At 40.4% G+C, this 17108-nt stretch overlaps 1 pseudogene; it reads left to right on the forward strand.

Annotated features, from left to right (window-relative positions):
* The first annotated feature begins 2427 nt into the window (after positions 1-2427).
* On the forward strand, positions 2428-16531 carry LOC125825693 (uncharacterized; annotated as a pseudogene).
* Positions 16532-17108: the final 577 nt, after the last annotated feature.

A 17108-nucleotide genomic window follows, 5' to 3' on the forward strand; every position in this document is an offset into this window, starting at 1 on the left:
AAACAAATGATCCCAATGCAATAAATGTAGACAACAAGGCTGTAAAAATGACTCATGACCAATCAATAAGGCATTAAGGTTATTATTACAACCAGTCTACTTTAACTCAACAAACAACATCATAATTTCTAATCAAAATATTGATATACCGTGAGTTTATGATATTTTTAATACATTTCACTAAAGAGTTGTGTGTGTCTAGGGCCATTTTGTATTAGAACTAATGATTATTGTGCTATTTTTGTAGAAAATAGACTTGGACGAGGTTGAGAGAGACAACAAATAAATTTCTGCAGAAGGAGCCACCTACGGAGGTGACCTACAGACCGTAGGTCCAGTCACGAACCATAGGTTGGTGGCGTAGATGGATCATCAAGGAATTCTTGACCAAGTGTGGAATACGAAAGCTATTGACGGACCGTAGGTCAACCTACGAGTCGTCCTGCATGTCCATCATTTGTATCGAAAAGTCTGAGTTCCAGTACTTGATGAAAAGTTCTAAGTGTGGAGCCACGAGAGGGGACCAACGGACCGTAGGTCGACCTACGGTCTGTTCTGTAGGTCCGTCATTTGAATCAGAAAGTTGAAGATTCCAAGCTTCTGAGAAATTGTCTAAGTCCTGAGCAACAGAAGAGACCTACGAATCGTAGGTCGATCCACAGTCCGTAGGTCAGTCTCATCGATTGAAGCCGCGTCCAGCAGTTTATTTCATTATTTTGTTTCCTTTTTATTTGGTACTATGTTTTCTATAAATAGGGTATGTAAACCTCATTTTTTGGGGTTAGCTACTATTGTTTCACTTTAGTTCTTGGTGTGTTCTTGGAATTAACTTGCAAACATTAGTAATTTAATTTCTTATTTTCAGTTTATAAAGATTCTTTCTTTGAATTTTAATTGGAGATTCTGGGTTTCTTCTACTCATTACATAAGTTTATGAATTCTTCTTCTAAAAATATGAATTGTGTTCTTGCTATTATGGGTAACTAAATCCACAACTGGGATTGTGGGAACCATGAGCGATTAACAAAGTATGAATAGTAACTAAGTAATTCTTGAATAGTTTTATTGTATGCATTGATAATTCTTTCGTTTAAAAGTCTTTTTAACAGTGCGCAATGTTAGAACTCGCCTTGTTTCTACTTTCCGAACCAAGAAGGTAGTTAATAAGAAAAGAATTATCAACATAGATTTAGTGTGATACTATCTAATAGTCTAATGTCAATTGGTGCGAGGGTGAAAACTAAGTCATACATTGATGTGATGTCTAATATGAGGTAAATGTAAGGGTTAGTAAATTATACATACGTAGCTGGACCAAGGTGCGTGGTGAAATTTCCTATTTGCCAGACCAAGGACTTAGGGATACATAACTTACCACTTTGCATGTGATACACTAGGAAAGAATTTCTATTACTAGGATTACCGCATTATGAGCTTATGAGGAACACATATACCCTAGTTTATCTCTCTCATTGATAACAACTGAAGCTTGAATCTTGCTCAGTTGTTCTCTAAACTACAATCAGTTATTTTTCTACACAACCCCCCCCCCCCTTACTTACTTGTCTCGAAAATAAATTGACTAAACGAATATAATAGTGTCTAAATCATATTCCTCGTAGGATCGACCCCAACCTTCTAGTTGGGGTTTTTACTTGATAACAATCGCTTATACTTTTATAGGGAGGTGTAATTTGAGTGTATCAAATTTTGGCGCCACTGCCGAGGAATAAAGCTTTTAGATTTAGTTTAACTACATTATTTAACTTTAGTCAATTATTTCATAATTTTACTTTCTCTTTTGTTTTTGTTTCTCTCAGGTTCCTACTCTAGTGTATGCCAAGTACACGGAGTCGAGGTGAACCACTGACTCCATACGATCCAGAATTGAACAGAACTTTGTGAAGGATGAATAATCAAGGAGTCCATGTCAATCCTATCGAAGGAAATCTAGGTGATGGGGTTGAGTTGCAGCCTCCTAGGGCTGATAATGAGAATGTTCAGGTTCAGGGTGAAAATCTACTGGGAGATGCATTGAGGGTACAGAATCCACCAGAACCAATGTTGTGTGATAACTATAGGGTCAACTTCAATACCGTTGAATCTGAAGGGCCTATTGTTCTACCTCCTCTACCTCTGGGGCATAAATTCGTAATGACTAGCAGTCTGATGCAGATGCTTACATCGAGGGACTTGTTCTCTAGTATGGCATCGGAGGATCCGCATGGGCACATGGCCAAGTTGAGGAGTGTTTGCAAGAGTTGTGTGGGTCGACCGGAATTGGACATGGATGTCATTGGGTTGAGAGTCTTCCCTCTATCATTGATTGGTGATGCTGCTGTGTCATTGATTGGTGATGCTGCTGTGTGGTTTTCTGAGCTTCTATATAACTCCATTCATACATGGGATCAATTGCACAAGGTGTTCATGGCCAAGTACTTTCCATTGTCAAAGAAGTTGAACCATAAAGATAAACTTAACAACTTCGTGGCACAACTTGGAGAGTCTGTGAGTATTTCGTGGGATAGGTTCACTGCCTTCATCAGAAGTGTTCCAAACCACCGCATTGATGATGAGTCGTTGAAGGAATACTTCTACAGAGGTCAGGATGACAATAGTAAGGTTGTGCTTGATACTCTCACTGGAGGTTCATATGGTGAGTGCACTTTTGAGTAGATCGCTGAGAAATTGGAGAAAATCTCCCGGAATAACAAAGCTTGGAGCACTAGAAAGTCAGACACTGGGAGGATCATATTTGCAGTTCAATCTACACCCAACCAATCTGCTGATGACATTCGTGAAGATGGCTCAGATGTGGACCGAACTGGGGTTGGTATTGAAGCATGTGAGCGAAGGTGCCGAAAAGGTAAATGTTGTGAATTATTTGACTAGGAATCCACCACCGGTTGAGGAGTGCTACTATGAAGAGGATACTTATGTAGTGAATGATCAGACAGGGGGTTTCCGAGCCAATGGAAAAGGTTCCAATTCGGATAATTGGCACCAAGGTCCAAACTATATATGGTAACTACAATTGAAAGGGTCCGTATGTCCGGGATGGGAACTATAATTGCGACAACAACTACAATCGGAACAACTATGGCAACAGAAACGATAGAGGTGGTCCTTATGTTCCTCCTCAAAATTGGGAATATGGTAATAGGGAAGGTGGGGGTAGTATGTCATGTATTGAGGATATGATGCAAAAGATGATGAAGAGTTTTGATTCGACTAATGAGAATGTGAAGGAGATGCGAAATGACTTGCCTAGTATTGGTCAAAAAGTTGACGCCCATGCAGTGTCGATCAAGCAACTTGAGCAGTAGATGAATTAGTTGTCTACTACAGTAAACCCACATCAGTCTGGCACACTTCCTAGCAACACCATCCAAAATCTGAGAAATGATGGGCATTGTATGGCAGTCACTACTCGAGGGGGTAAGCAGACCACTGATCCACCTATGTCGTCTGAGGTTGAAATTGTGGTTGAGCAAGATGATGAAAAGATTGAGGTTACTGGAGAGTCCAAGAATGCTACAAGAGAAGGAAGCAGAGATAACCCAAAAAGTTGTCCCCATGCTTAGACCTCCACTTCCATTCCCACAGAGGTTAGTTAGGAAGAATGAAGAAGGGAAATACCATAGGTTCATCGCTATGTTGAAACAGTTGTCCATCAATATTTCGTTGATAGAAGCTTTGGAGCAAATGTCTGGGTATGCGAAGTTTATGAAAGATTTGGTGACGAAGAAAAGGGGCGTGATTTTTGAAGATGATGATAGGTTGCAACATTGTAGTGCAATTTCTACAAGGTCCCTTGTGCAGAAGAAGGAGGATCCTGGTGCCTTCAGTATTCCGTGTACCATCGGGTTGCTACATTTTGCGAAGGCGTTGGGCGATTTGGGTGCTAGTATTAATCTAATGTCATTGTCTATTTACAAGAAGTTGGGTTTAGGGGATCCAAAACCGATTGCGATGCGATTGCTCATGGCCGATAGAACTGTGAAGAGGCCCATTGGTGTGCTCCAAGATGTACTAGTGAAAGTGGAGTCTTTTATCTTTCCGACGGATTTTGTGATACATGATTGTGAGGTTGATTTTAAGGTTTCCATTATCCTTGGGAGACCATTCCTTGCCACTGGGCATGTTTTGGTAGATATGGAGAAAAAGCAGATGAAGTTTTGATTGAATAGTGAAGAGGTAACTTTCAACATCTGTAGATCCATGAAGCAAAGTAGTGAGCTCAAGTCAGTATAAGTGGTGAATCATATTGTAGAGAGTGATTCTGAGGTGTCTATTGAAGAGAGGATGGGTGTTGATGCACTAGCAGCGCTAATGATGAATTTTGAGGGTCATGGTATTGAAGACTATGATGAATTGGTCGCCGCACTTGATAGGTTCAAATTCCGTTCAAAAACTAAGAGATTGGAGTTAGACATGAAGAATCATGACTCTCCACCCGCAATACCGTCTGTTGAAGAGGCTCTGAAATTGGAGCTTAAGGCTCTACCATCACATTTGAGGTATGTATTCTTGGGGAGAGATGGTACTTTACCAATCATCATTGCGGCAGATTTGAATATGGCACAAGTTGAGGCATTGGTTTTCGTGTTGAAGAGGTTCAAGCGGGCTATTGGGTGGACTACTGCAGACATTATTGGGATCCCTCCTGGCATTTTTTCTCATAAAATCCAACTCATGCCGGATCACAAGCCTAGTATCGAGCACCAAAGAAGACTAAATCCATATATGCAAGAGGTAGTGAAAAAGTAAATCATCAAGTGGTTGGATGTTGGAGTTATGTATCCCATTGCAGATAGTAGTTGGGTTTGTCCTATTCAGTGTGTGCCTAAGAAAGGTGGGATAACTGTGGTTCTAAATGCAAAAAATGAGCTTGTTCCGATGCGGCCTGTGACTGGATGGAGATTCTGCATGGATTACCAAAAATTAAATGCTTGGACAAAAAAGGACAACTTCCCTATGTCGCTCATGGATCAGATGTTGGACCGACTTGCCGGTAAGGGTTGGTATTGTTTTCTTGATGGTTATTCAGGCTACAATCAGATTTCATAGCTCCGGAAGACCAAGAGAAGACCACCTTCACTTGCCCTTATGGGACTTTCGCCTTCAAATGAATGTCATTTGGGTTGTGTAATGCTCCAACGACCTTCCAGCGTTGTATGATGTCGATATTTTCTTATATGATGGAGGACACTATTGAGGTATTTATGGATGATTTCTCTATGGTAGGTGACTCTTTTGATCGTTGTTTAGACCATATGGTTGAAGTACTTAAATGGTGTGAAGAGTGCAATCTTGTGCTCAATTGGGAAAAGTGCCACTTCATGGTGAAAAAGGGGATAGTTCTGGGTCATCGGATTTCTGAGAAGGGTATTGAGGTTGATAGAGCGACAGTAGAGGTAATAGAAAAGCTTCCACTGTTAGAGGTTTTCTTGGGCATGCAGGTTTCTATAGGAGGTTCATCAAGGATTTCTCAAAAATTGCACATCCATTGTGCAAATTGCTCGAAAAGGAGTGTAAGTTTGATTTTGATGATGCTTGTGTGAGAGCATTTAGAGAGTTGAAGGAAAACCTAGTTTCCACACCTATCATTATTTCACTGGATTGGGGGCAACCATTTTAGGTAATGTGTGATGCGAGTGGAGTGGCGTTTGGTGTGGTATTGGGACAGAGGCGAAAGAAGATTCCTCATCCTATTTAGTATGCCATCAAAGCTCTAAATGTGGCTCAAAAGAACTATACAATGATTGAACATGAACTTCTTACGGTGGTTTTCGCATTCGAGAAATTTCAATCCTACTTGCTTGGTACTAAGGTCATAGTGCATATTGATCGTTCTGCATTGAGGTATTTGATGGCTAAGAAGGATGCAAAACAGAGGTTGATTAGATGGGTGTTGTTGCTGCAAGAGTTCGACTTTGAGGTGAAAGATAGAAAGGGGACAGAAAATCAGGTTGTCGATCACTTGTCCAGATTGGAAGAAGAATCTATGCTCAATCTAGGAAATAGGGCTGAATTAATGATGCTTTTCCAGATGAATAGGTATTGGTTATTTCTTATGATCTGATTCCTTGGTTCGCAGACTTTGCTAACTACTTGGCAAGTGATCTGGTGCCATCAGATTTGTCGTTTCACCAAAGGAAAAAGTTTATGCATGATGTTAAGAAGTTCTTTTGGGATGAGACTTATTTGTACGGTAGTTGTGCTGATGGGATTATTCGTCAATGTGTGCCCGAGGTTGAGATGTTGAGTATACTAGAAGTGTGTCACTCATCGCCTGTTGGTGGGCATCATAGTGGTATTCGGACTGCGCATAAAATTTTGTATTGTGGGTATTACTGGCCTACCATCCACCAAGATGCTCATGATTTCGCCAAGTTTTGTGACTATTGCCAAAGAGAAGGAGATTTTCAAAGAGGCAAGAGCTTCTTATGAATTTGATATTGGTGATAGAGTTATTTGATGTATGGGGCATTGATTTTATGGGTCCATTTGTGAGGTCACATGGGATGAAGTATATTCTTGTTGCGGTTGATTATGTGTTGAACTGGGTGGAAGCAATTACACTTTCCAACAATGAAGGTAAAAGTGCCACTATATTCTTGAAAAATAATATCTTCTCTAGATTTGGTACACATAGGGTGATTATTAGCGATGTAGGTTCCCACTTCTGTAATAAGTTCTTCAAGGCGCTACTTGAGAAATATGGCGTCCGCCACAATGTAGTCACTCCTTACCATCTGCAGTCTAGTGGGCAAGTTGAAGTGTCCAACAGAGAGATCAAGCAGATTACGGCTAAGACTATGAATGCAAATAAAACCATTTGGTCAAGGAAGCTTGATGATGCTCTATGGGCCTATCGCACCGCATTCAAGACTCCCATAGGTATGTCCCCCTACCAACTTGTATATGGGAAGTCTTGTCATCTGCTGGTAGAGCTAGAGCATAAGGCTATGTGGGCACTAAAGAAGTTGAATTTGGATTGGGGCACCGCATCGAATCAGAGAGTAAGTGACATGAATGCGCTTGATGAGTTTCGCTTAAGAGCTTATGAAAGTTCAGCCTTGTACAAGGAGAAGATGAATAAGTATCATGATCAAAAGATTGAAAAGAGAGAATTTGTTGTGGGTGATCTGGTGCTTCTATTCAACTCTAGGTTACGCTTGTTTCCTAGCAAGCTCAAGTCCAAGTGGACCGGGCCATTCATAGTCACGCAAGTGTTCCCACATGGAGCGGTTGAGCTCGAAAACAATGAGGGAACAAGGTTCAAGGTGAATGGGCAAAGGATCAAGGTCTACATGAGAAAAGAGGAGAATGTGCCAAAGGTGGTTGTGGCTTACTATCTTGATGAAGTCTGAGTAATCAAGAGGCCTGTGTCGTGCCGCAACGTTAAATCAAGAGTTGCTTGGGAGGCAACCCAAAATGTACAATCTAGCCAACTATAGGTTTTTCTTTTCGATTTAAGAGTTTTCTTTGTTTATTGATCTTCTGAAATTCTTTAGATTGCAATTTTATTTTTGTTTTAGTGTTGGCTAGATATAGAATAGGGTTCGTGTCTAAAAAGTTTCCAGAAAATGTAAAAAGTAAGGCCTAACGGTTGCTACATATGCAGGGATTTAAAGCAAAATCTGCAAAAATGTCTGTGTTGTAGAGGTCTACGAACTCCATCGACGGTCCGTGGTTCAATCCACGGACCGTGAATGGTGTCCGTAGACCCCATGTGAGTCCTCAAAATTTTCTAAGTGTTGAGTGACCTACAGACCCCATCTACGGTCCGTAGGTCGACCCACAGACCGTAGACGGGGTCTCGTAGGTCTAAACCTAGGTTTCTCCCAACCCGACCCAGACACTTTTAAAAATAAAACCCCTCATTTTTAATACATTCCCCATATTCAAAACTCCCTCCCAACGGTTTCTAAACCTTTCATCTCCCTAAATCACTCCATTAAACTCCTAAATCCCACAGATCACTCCACAATCACTTCCCCATAATCCCATATCACTTTCCCTCTTCCAAAATCCTCATCTCCCTCTCCCCAGCGATTCCATTCTCCGGGTTTGGCATCAAAAGGTTAGCACAAAGGTCTAAAAGAGTCCATTGTCATCACACAATCATTCATTTCTGATACTTGTAAGGTAACAGACATCACTTTAACTTTGAATTTCGATATTCATTGTTCAATACATGAAGTCACGAAGTGGGTCTTGACCTTGGGTTGTTTGTTGTTTGAAATTGCATGATAAACTAGAGTAGAAACACCCTTGGGACGATAGAATTTGATTATGTTGTCTTTGTAATAAAATAGATTAGAGAAAATAGTCTAAATGGCAGTTTCGACTTAGGGTTCCTAGTTTTGTATGCAATAAATATGAAATAATGTGTAAACGGAACCCTAGGGATGACAAACTATCATAAATTTTGTTGAAATACATGATTAGACTTAGGGTGATTGTTGAATAGTTGAAAAACATGGTTTAAAAATGAGGTATGTCTGATACCTAGCACAGATCTGATCCATGAGACCCCATCTACGGACCGTAGGTCAAGTCCGTGGGTCTACTACACATGGAAAATCCACCAAGTGTTCTGCACATCCATGGTTCCCATCATAGCCCAACTTTTTGGGACCTCTGACCTACGAAGGGGACCCACAGACCGTAGGTACACACCGTAGGTGGCCACTGATGCCACTGTATATAATATTTTTTAGTTTTTGTTTTGGTTCGTTCTTTGTTCTAAAAAAATTTCGAGTGTGTTATAGGTTTATTTTGGTACTAATTCTTCCTCCACATGTGCAATGGCTCCCAAGAGAACCCCGACTTACATGCCAAGGGGCAAGTCAAAGTCTGTGGCCCCAACCTTAAGGCTGATTGATGAATACACTAATGCGGAGACCGACCCCGCTTATGTCCCACCTACTATGAGGACATCCCCAACAGCACCTCGCACTACCCGGAATCAAAACTGGCAGGTGGTTCCCGATGTAGTCACTGCCTTCCAGTCTGATGAGCAGGACACACTGATTGGTTTACTGACTGGTTCTGCTTCCGCCTCCGAGTTCGTCTCTGCTTTCGGGTCCGGCTCCGTATCTGGGTCAAGTTCACATGGTAGGGATGCCTCGTCTCATGAGGCTACTAGCGAGGGGGAAATTTCGGTACCACCAAACAGCGATCCTGTTGTAGTTGCTGAGGAGCCAAACCGGTGGTGTATCCGTGGTCAGTTGCAAATATACATTGATGCTAGGATGATGGCTGAGAAGGAGAGGCCAACTCGTTTAGTCTCTGAGGAGCGTCGAGTTCTCACAGGCAGCTTGCACATCGCTCCTGCTATTCATGACCTCTTCAAGAGACACTATGGCCAGTAGCCCCTGTTGTACAACGAGGAGATCATGAAGGATTTCTATACTTCCTACACAACCACCCTCCATGGTTCTATTGACAGACTGGTCAAGCCCACCATACAGACTCCATTTACGGCGACACTAGTACGTGGGTTTTCTATTGATCTATCTGAGGCCACCATCCGCAGGTTTTTATACGGCCTGGGCCATACTCTAGTTATCAATACGGTAGAGTTTGATTATCGTTGGGACATAGTGAGGAGTGGGGCATTCCAGAGGAATGAAGAGTAGAGGGAGAGTTTATTACGCTGGTTGGCCCGTCATATTGCTACAAACGGAGAGAGCGGCGAGTGGGTCAGCACCTCAGGCATGAGCATCAAGAAGGCCACCCTCACATTTGTGGCCAAATTCTTCTGGCTGGTCATACGGAATCGGGTGTCCCCCACGCAGGCTGATAATTTACTCACTTGGGACCGCGCAGTCATAGTGGTACCCCTAGTTGTTGGATTCGAGATAGATTTTGCCTGCATGATTATTGCGGAGATACATGAGAGGTCCTTCAAGGCCACCACCACTTACCCCTTCTATTACCTCATTTTTCAACTGTGAAGGGATTCTGGAGTGCCGATCTGACATTGTGATAAGTTGATCCAGGCGACCAAGACCCCGGATATAGGCCTGATTCGACAAATGTGGCAGCACCACGCAAAGAGCTGCAGGTTGAGGTGCCTCCACTAGGAGTAGACTTAGTGATTGATGTGGAGCAGATACATGTTTATGAGCCTGCCCCTCCAGCCCCCACTGAGGATGCTCTGCTTCCCATTCTCCGGCCTCCAGTCAGGCCCCGAGCTCCTCCAGAGCCACCCCCTCTTCAGCGTCTGCCATTGTGCCTTTAGTTCGAGTCCAAAAGTTAGAGTCTTAGATGGCCACACTACTGCAGTATGTGAGGCCGTGGATGCAGCGGGTGATTGAGGAGTCTCCGACTAGGGTGGAACAATGGATGGAGCAGATGATGGAGCGTAAGGTTCAGGCAGTCCACCAGTGCCTTGATGCTTTTGAGCTGCGTGTCTTGGAGCAGCCAACCCCCTCCACCGATGTTTCTTCCTTCCGGAAGGAGTTAGCCAGTCTCCGAGTTGATCTTGACATTCTCCTAGCTCCACCAGAGACTGAGCCCGAGTCGGCCCCCACAACACTGGTTGATGACACGGTGTTAGATGCTCTATTAGGGGATGATATGCCTCCACCTTCCTCTTCCCATCGTGCTGGGAAGCGCCCCCGCTCTAGTCGGGTTTCTAAGGACACTTAGGCTGAGAGAGCTCGTAAGAGGAAGTGCCAACAATTTGAGGAGGCTCGGAGGGCATCTATAGTTTATGAGGAGACACGCCAGCAGCAGGCTAGGGAGGTTGGTGTTGGTGCCTCAAGCAATGTGAGCACCACTAATGGTGCGGTGAGAGTGGCTGGTAGCACTACTGAGGGTGTTGTGACAGTTGATTCGGGCACAACTGAGAGTGACCCAAGTGTTGTTCTAGCAGGCTCTGGAAAATCAGACCCACCCGCTTGTTGATAGGTCTTCGGCGCTATGCGCCACAGGTTTGCCTCACCCGATCCTTTATTATTTACTTTTTGTGCATTGGGGGCAATCACACTATATTTTATTGAGGTGGGGTAAATGGATTTTGAGTGATATGGTGAAGTGTGAGTAACCCAATTCATAATCCTCTCTTGGGGTTTTATAGCCTATGTTCTTTCCCCCAAGAGACTGTTTTAATTATGTTGAACTGGCATGTGTTAGGATTGTATGTGTAGAAGCATGATGGCATAGTGAAGAATAAAAAAGGATACCCGTCCAAAATTTGTGATATGTGCTAAAATCTGTAGGCTAGAATGAATTGAATATGTTGGCTCTGAGTATGACATGATAAAGAACCAATTTGATCTCATGACTTAAGTTAAGACTTGAACTGGGTAATCTAATAATCTGATAATGAAACAAGGTGTCAAGAGTGTGTGAGGATAGTTGAATGTTCAGACAGTTTTGTGCCAATCTAGAACTTGCCCCGTCGATCCTGCTAGGATAATCTAGGCTAGAAGTTGGGAAGTGATCATAGGCCATTGTTCAAATTATTCCACTTAAGCCTAAAATGATCTAACCAAATGATAGCATTATTCCCTTTTTATCCAAATATTTGAGCCTAAAATTGACCATTTCTTTTGATTCACCTAACTCACCTTCCCTTAAAATATTGTCTTGGCCCCGGTCCCTCCTTGGACATGTGCACCTTGACTTAGGCCAAAAGCCTAAGTTGAGGGTGGCTAAGTCAAAAGTGACCTTGATCTTTGCCCTAGTCCGACATCGGACACTGTGCATCTCAACTAATGCAAAATCCATAAGTTGAGGGTGGCTATGAAAGAGGAAATCAAATGAAAAAAGGGTATGAAAAGAGTTGTCTGATGAAAAGAGAAAAAGAAAGAGGATGTGAATTTGTGCAAAAAGAAGCAAAAGAAAAGTGTTGAAAGAAACAAAAGAAAAAAGAAGTGAAAGAAAAAGAATAAAGTGAGAAATAAGAGTCACAAAGTCAAAAAGTCACATCCATGTTGCCAAGAGTTGAGGGAAAGAAAGTGAAATGTAAATATGCCAAAAATAGGTCAAGGAAGAGGTAAATAGCCAATGTAATGCAAAAAGTCACTAAAAAGCACCCAAATGTACCACACCTGACCCTGAGCCTACGTTACAACTAAGAAAGTCCTATAGTGATCCTAGCAACTAGTTTGGAGAGTCTAAGCAGTGAAAATAAGGTCAAGCCTATGGTATTGAGCACTAACTGTACTTGAAGTTACTTCTGAGCGTGAGCGTTGAATGAATCCTTGTACTCAAAAGCATATTCATTGTGTGAAGAGGATTTCATTTGAAGTGAGGGCACTAGTTACATTGTCGGAAAGTTGGTACCTTGGTGATTGTGAGAAAGTGTATGTTGTGATGCATGTTGGTCGATCTTTGTCGTATCTTGATCCGCATGAGTTAGCTTTTTGAGTCTAAGAGAAAATATTTGCACTCAAAAAGGGAGTCGGGATAGAAAGCCATGTGATTGCTTGTGCTTGAATGTCTGCTTCTATATAAGTATCGTTTAGAGTTTTAGTGCATCACTTGAGGACAAATAACGAATTTAAGTTGAGGGTGTTGATAAACCGTGAGTTTATGGTATTTTTAATACATTTCACTTAAGAGTTGTGTGTGTCTAGGGCCATTTTGTATTAGAACTATTGATTATTGTGCTATATTTGCAGGGAATAGACTTGGACGAGGTTGAGAGAGACAGCAGTTGAATTACTACAAAAGGAGCCACCTACAGAGGTGACCTACGGACCGTAGGTCCAGTCATGCTCTGTAGGTTGATGGCGTAGATGGAGCATGAGGGAAGTCTTGACCAAGTGTGGAACTACGGAAGCTATTGACAGACTATAGGTCGACCTATGGGCCATCCTGCATGTCCGTCATTTTTATCAGAAAGTCTAAGTTCCAGTACCTGATAAAAAGTTCTAAGTGTGGAGCCACGAGATGGGACCTTCTGCAGGTCCGTCGTTCGCATCAGAAAGTTGAAGGTTCCAAGCTTCTGAGAAATTGTCTAAGTCATGAGCTATGGAAGGGACCTACGGACCGTAGGTCGATCCATGGTATGTAGGTCAGTCTCGTTGATTGAAGCCGCGTCCAACATTTTATTTCCTTATTTCGTTTCCTTTTTGTTTGGGACTATATTTTCTATAAATAGGGTATGTAAACCTCGTTTTTGCGGGTTAGCTACTATTGTTTAACTTTAGTTCTTGGTGTGTTCTTGGGAATTAACTTGAAAACATTAGCAATTTGATTTCCTATTTTCGGTTTATAAAGATTCTTGCTTTGAACTTCAATTGGAGATTTTGGGTTTCTTCTACTCATTACGTAAGTTCATGAATTCTTCTTCTAAAAATATGAATTGTGTTCTTGCTATTATAGGTAACTAAATCCACAACTAGGGTTGTGGGAACCATGAGTGATTAACAAAGTATGAATAGTAACTAAGTAATTCTTGAATAGTGTTATTGCATGCATTGATAATTCTTTCATTTAGAAGTCTTTTTAACGGTGCGCAACGTTAGAACTCGCCTTGTTGCTACTTGTCGGACCAAGGAGGTAGTTAATAAGAAAAGAATTATCAACATAGATTTAGTGTGATACTATCTAATAGTCTAATGTCAATTGGTGCGAGGGTGAAAACTAAGTCATACATTGATGTGATGTCTAATATGAGGTAAAGGTAAGGGTTAGTAAATTATACACACGTAGTCGGACCAAGGTGCGGGGTGAAATTTCCTATTTGCCGGACCAAGGACTTAGGGATACATAACTTACCACTTTGCATGTGATACACTAGGAAATGATTTCTATTACTAGGATTACCGCGTTATGAGCTTATGGGATACACATATACCCTAGTTTCTCTCTCTCATTGATAACAATCAAAGTTTGAATCTTGCTCACTTGTTCTCTAAACTACAATCAGTTATTTGTTACACACCCCCCCCCCCTTTACTTACTTGTCTCGAAAATAAGTTGACTAAACAAATATAATAGTGAGTTAAGTTTAAGTCTAAATCATATTCCTCGTGGGATCGACCCCAACCTTCCTTGATAATGATCGCTTATACTTCTTTAGGGAGGTGTAATTTGAGCGTATCAGATACTAACAACAATACGAAGCTATAAACATCTAACACGAGTGGAAAGATCCCGAGGTAAAATAACATGGCAGACTCCATGTCGTTTCAATCGATAACCTCTGTATGTGACTTTCTAAATGTGGCGCACCAATATCTTATCGCTTTGTCACCCTAACACCATCAATATAAAACAACAATAGCCAAATTTAATAAGAAAGAGTGGCTATCTGGAGCCAGGGTATCCAAAAAACTATTTCATGGCTCGGAAATCTATAAAACGATACTAGAATAGGAATTTTGAAGGAGGGTCGTAGCATGAAGATTACCTCAAAAAAATTCTTAATCCTAAGCTAAACAAGATGTTAGAAGTACCCACCATGAGATGTAATCAATATATGACAAGAAAATATAACAAACATGCTAATAACAATAAATTCCTCCTCAGAATTGATTCGAGGATTTAGAACTCTTACCTTCTAATAAAGGGTGCTAAATGTTGGAATTAATGCATTCACACCTTGTTGTTTAGTCTTCCAATAATGTCTCCTAGTTTTAAAAAAAATCTTTTAGGATTTTGTAATACATGTATCTAGTAAACTATGATACATTTATCTTGTTATTTGTGCAAGACTTTTGATTTTATATTTTATTAGTATAAATAGAGATGTAATGGATGATTCTAATTATCTCAAGTGGCCTTAAGTAGCCTATATAAAACTTGAGCATTCTCTAAAGAAAGTTTTCTCCATCTATATTTCTTATAAATTGGTATCAGAGCAGGTTTTCGTTCTTAATGTGGGATTAGGTAAAGAAAAAAATATAGCATCCAAAACAAATAAAGGTGTTGATTCTTCAGTTGTTCTTACTCCATTTTTTTATGGAACTGATTTTGAATACTAAAAGATAAGAATGAGAATGCATTTGAAAGCTGAAGGTTTTTGCACTATTGTTGTAAATGACTATGAAGAGCCATAAAATGATAATAAACTTTCACTAGCAGAGATGAAAAATCTTTAGGCTGAGTATCGTTAAGATGTAAAAGCCTTGAGCAAAATCCAAATAGGAGTCTCAAGAGCATATTTTGCAAAATGTTGCTTGTGAGACTGCAAAGCAAGCTTGGGAATCCTTGGAAATCAAAGTGTATGGTGACGAAAAGGTACACACTATAAATCTTCAAACTCTTAGAAGATAGTTTCAAAACTTGAAGATGATAGAATCTGGAAATATAGATGAATATTGTGCAAGAGTCATGAATATGTTAATGAAATGAGAAATCACGGTGATACAATTTCTGACCGACAAGTTGTGGGAAAGATTCTAGTTAGTGTCACAGAAAAGTATGAGTACATTGTTGCTATCACTGAGGAGACGAAAAATCTTTCTAAACTTTTCATCAAAAAGCTAGTTGGATCATTTCGTGCACACGAGAAGCGAAGATTTTTTCGTGAAGATCAACCCAAAGAGACGACTTTCTAGTCCAGAACAAATGAGAATTCTCAAAAAATCAACAAAAGAAGAATTACAATCCAAAAAAAAAGCAAGATCATGATGATTCCTCTATGAAGGTTGAAGAAAAAGGTGAGAAAAGTACTAGTCTTTTTTGTAAAATTTGCAAAAGGACTAATCACAATGCAGAAAAATGTTGGCACAAAGGCAAGCCCCAATGTAACTTTTGTAAAAAGTTTGGCCACATTGAGAAGGATTGCTGGCACAAGCAACGGGAGCAAACAATTTTTTGTGAAAAACGGGAGGAAGAAAGGGAAGAAAACCTTTTCTTTGCTTCTCACTATGAAGCTTCATTAAAACCAATGAATGGTATGTTGATAGTGGTTGTAGCAATCACATGACTATGACCGGAGATTGAAAGGCTTTTCTCTTAATTAAGAGTAGCATCACTACTAAAGTAAAAATGGGAATGAAGCCTTAGTAGATGCAAAAGGTAAAGGTACCATTTCGATCAACATAAAAGGGAGTTGTAAGCAAATTCATGATGTGTTTTTTATTCCTGACTTGGAAGAAAAATTCTTTAGTATTGGTCAATTCATGGAAATTGATTACTCTCTTGTGTTTAGAGATAATTATTGCAAGATTTATGATAAAATTGAGTCAAATCAAGTCATTGTTGAAGTAAAGATGATAAAAAGAAAATTTCTTTTCCAATTTCATTACAATGCATTCAAAAATGAAGTTGTAGATGATTCATGGTTTTGGCAAAAAAGATTTTGTCAGTTAATTTTTTATGGTTTGAAGCTCCTCAAGCAAAAAAAATGGTGCAAGGCCTTACAGAGATACATACTGAGATTAAGGTAAAAAATACTTCTATCATATCTTTAGATGTGTCAAATCAAGATGAGGATGAGGAAGAGGAAGATGTCCCTCAAGGCAGAGAAATCTCATATTCAGATGATGAAGAACCACCTCCAAAGGAACAAAAAGGTTTAGTGACATTTATCAAAGATGCAACTTTGCCAGTGTAGAGAAAGAAAATTATGAGGAGCCAATAAAGCATGATGTTTGGAAGAAAGCCTTGGCAGAAAAAATTCGGATGATTGAGAAAAATAATACTTGGGAGTGTGTGAGTATACCCAAAGAAAGAGAAGTTGTAAGTCTAAAGTGGATTACGAAACCAAACTCAATAAAAAAGGAGATATTCAAAAGCACAAGAGAAAGACGAAATTCAGTTGCAATTATTGTCAGTCGGGAGAACAACTTGTTGACATCTTCACCAAAGCACTTCCAAGAGAAAAGTTTTTGCTATCTTCGAGGAGGCATTGGAGTTGTCAAGCAAATGCATTAAGGGGGAGTGTTGGAATTAATGCATTCACACATTGATATTTAGTCTCCCAATAATGTCTCTTAGTTTTTCAAAAAGTCTTTCAGGATTTTGTAATACATGTATCTAGTAAATTCAGGGCCGACTCAACAACATTGGGGGCATAAAGCGAAAGTTAAGATAAGAGCCCTGATATTTTATTTTTTTCATCATATATACTTTTATTTAAAATCTACTTTTCTAGCTACTTTAGATGTGAAGTCATCAGGTATTGTTTTATA

This window comes from Solanum verrucosum, unplaced genomic scaffold (assembly GCF_900185275.1).
Source record: "Solanum verrucosum unplaced genomic scaffold, falcon-dt-bn FXZP01000066.1, whole genome shotgun sequence".
NCBI classification, from domain to species: Eukaryota; Viridiplantae; Streptophyta; class Magnoliopsida; order Solanales; family Solanaceae; genus Solanum; species Solanum verrucosum.